The following is a 3,481-nucleotide window of genomic DNA, read 5'->3' as shown; positions in this document are numbered from 1 at the left end:
AGGGGGGAGGGGGAATGAAAATAAATGACAACCCACAGAAAATATCTGCAAATTATATATGTGATAAAGGGCTGGTATAGAGAGTAATAAACTGGCATCACCCAAGGGAAACTGGACAGGAGTCTGAACAAACATTTCTCCAAAGAAGGTACAAGATAACAATATGCACATAGATGTTCCTCATCGCTAGTCATTCAGGAAACACAAGTCAAATCCAGGAGACCCTGCTTTATACACACCAGGCTGGCTATATCCCAATAATGGACAACAGCAAGTACTGTAAAGGGAGTGGAGAAACCTGCACCCTCGCACATTGCTGGAGGGGAACATAAAATGGTGTTCCCATCATTGGAAAACGTTAGGCTGTGTTTACAGGCCAAACATACCATATGATTTAGCAATTTCACTCCTAAGTCTCTCTGAATCCAAGAAAAGTAAAAACAAACATACACATAAAAACTTGTATATGACTGTTCATAGCAGCATTATTCCTAAGAGCCATAAAAGGAAACAATCAAAAGATCCATCAGATGGTGAATGAATACAGAAAATGTGACACATCTATGAAAAGAAAATTTCACCAATGAAAAGAAATGAAGTGCTAGAAAATATTACAATATAAGTTATAAGAATAACTTTGAAAACAAGCTGCTGAATGAAAGAATGCAGACACAAAAGGCCACATGTTACATGATTCTGTGTATACAAGATATCCAGTTGGGCAACCCATAAAGACAGAAAAATGAGTGGGAACCTAGGACTGGGTTAGGAGGAAATGTGAAGTGACAGATAATGGATATGGAGGCTAGTGACTGGTTAAGTCCTCTAACTGTATCAACTAGCAACTCTAGTAGAATGCTAAATAGTAGTGGAGTGTTCTTACTTTGTTTTTGACCATAGTAAAAATGACACTAGTATGTTCTTAGTAAGATGCTAGATTTAGGTATCTGTAAAATACATAGATTTGATCATGTTAGAAAAAATATACCAATTCCTATGTTTTTCAATACTTTATATTATATTTTTCCTTGGGCTTGTTTAGGACCTATGGAGATAACCATGTATTTCTTCTTAGATTTATTAATATAGTACTTTATGTTAGTGGATGTTTTAATATTAAACCAACCTTGCATTTCTGAGATAAAGCCCACTTAGTCATGGCTTATGATTTCCTAAATGAGGTACTGTAATTTATTTCCTAATATATAACTCTACTTTTATAAAATATACATTTAAAAGAAAATATGATCATGTTTTGAGCTTTTCACTACAAAACTGCTCTGGTAAACATCCACAGCATAGCTCTAGAGAGAGGACTCTATTTACACATACATGGCATTCCTTTATGTCACTTCTTAGTGCTTCATTACCTCCACTCAAGCTGCCTCTGATGTTCAGTCTGAAGCTTGGAAGAAGGTAGGCCACCCTACTACAGAATGGAGTTTCAAGTGACTGTTTTAATTTGTGTTTTTTGTATTTTTCATTGTCTTTAATGGATGTAAAATATGCAGTAAGAGCAAAAGATAAATGATTTTTTTTTTTGGTCTTTTTGAGACAGGGTCTCCCTGTAGCCCCAGCTGTCCTGGAACTCACTATGTAGACCAGGCTGGCCTTGAACTCACAGAGATCCACCTGCCTCTGCCTCCTGAGTGCTGGGATTAAAGACATGCGCCACCACGCCCGGCACTAAATGATATTTTTAAAGGTCCCAAAGATACTTTAAATATGCATTCTTCTCAAACAAGAAAGCTCATGCCATGCCTAGTGTTCTAGCAAAGAGGAAGCTCAAAAGCAAGATTATATAATTGGGTCCCAGTCAACTATAATGATAACTACTCATTAGAAAACTGCTCACGGGGATGGTGTTTACTGAACAGCCATCTCTATTCAGAGACAGCATGATAGAATGTAAAATAGACCCTTTCACTGGCCAAGCATATATTTTCTAGATTATGCTCTCCTGAGTTTTAAGAAAGAATGCTGGACCAGGCCCAAGGGAAGCAATAAAAGTGCTGTCATAACGAGCCATACCTTGAAGACCAACCTATCTATATTAGAATCATAAGCTATTATTTATGAACTGTGACAACAGGCAGGTCACATGGCTCCTCTGCACTTCAGCGTCTTCATAATGACCTACACTGCACAGTGGTCAAGAAGAGCAAATGGATTCATAAAGTAAACTAGTTAAATGCTACAAAAGTCATCTGACCAACTTAAATTCTGGGTCTACTAGTTTTCACCTTAAAATAATAAGGTTCCTGGTTTGGGGGTGTGGTACCATAGTAGAATGTTTACCTAGTATGTACATGTTATGCATGAGGCACTAGGCTCTACCCCCCAGCTCTGCAAAACAACAATACAGCAATAATACTATAGTTTCTTCCTCTACATTCTTTTTACTGCACTCATGGAAAACAAATGATCCAAGGTCAAAGCATTTCAAAGAGCATGTTGTGTCAAAAAGGGCCTAGGAATATTTCATGCTACAGGATTGTAAAGATAGCTTGCTGGTGAAGAGCACATACTGCCATTGCAGAGGACCTGAGTTCAATTCCCAGCACCCATGTCAGGCAACTCACACCTGCATGTAACTCCCCACTGGCACTCATGTGCACATGCCCATACACAGACCTACACATATGTACATACTTTAAAAAATAAGAATAATCTTTTAAAAAACATTTCATGCTACCAAAATTCTATCCTTTTTAGAAAAGTCTTAGAAGAACTAACTTGAATATTCATATTGTTGCCCTATATATTTACCATCTGAAATTTTTTGTTTGTTTTTTAAGGCAAGGACTCCCTGTGGCCCCAGCTGACCTGGAACTCACTATGTAAACCAGGCTGGCCTTGATCTCACAGAGATCTGCCTACCTCTGCCTCCCAAGAGCTGAAATTAAACGTATCTGTATCTGGCACCAGGCCCAACTCCATCTGGAATATTTTAAAGTTCTAATTCAAAGTGTTTTTTTCATATGTAGTCAAAGACCATCTCAATTTGATTGCTGGCCTCTTAGTTTCTCTCAACTGTAAACACAAAAGACAGTAAAGAACAAAACACAGACCTTAAAACCTTAAGTGGAGCTGGGTATGCCAGAGAGAGCTGTAATCCCAGCTACTTGGGAGGCTGAGGGAGAACTGTGAGTTCTAAGTCAGTCTGGGCTACATAAAGAGTCCCTGTCTAAAAAAAATGAAGGGATAGGCCAGGCGTGGTGGCACACACCTTTAATCCCAGCACTTGGGAGGCAGAGGCAGGTGGATCTTTGTGAGTTCCAGGCCAACTTGGTCTACATAGTGAATTCCAGGCCAGCTGGGGCTACAGGGAGACCCTGTCTCAAAAAGACAAAAAAAAAAATGAAGGGCAGGCTGGAGAGATGGCTCAGTAGTTAAGAGCTCCAGCTGCTCTTGCAGAGGACCCAGATTCAAGTCCCAGCACCCACATGGCAGCCAACAACCTGTAACTCCAGTTCCAGGG

The 3,481-nt window shown here is 39.3% G+C and overlaps 1 protein-coding gene across 5 annotated transcripts in view; it reads right to left on the bottom strand.

The window, feature by feature from the left end:
- Rad9b (RAD9 checkpoint clamp component B) overlaps positions 1-3,481 on the bottom strand; it is a 42,954-nt gene that overhangs the window by 19,712 nt on the left and 19,761 nt on the right. The window lies entirely within an intron of this gene.

Source organism: Nannospalax galili, unplaced genomic scaffold (genome assembly GCF_000622305.1).
Source record: "Nannospalax galili isolate Female #2095 unplaced genomic scaffold, S.galili_v1.0 scaffold218, whole genome shotgun sequence".
Taxonomy (NCBI): Eukaryota; Metazoa; Chordata; class Mammalia; order Rodentia; family Spalacidae; genus Nannospalax; species Nannospalax galili.
Note: the sequence above shows the minus strand (reverse complement) of the source record. Positions and strands in the feature narration are given on the sequence as shown.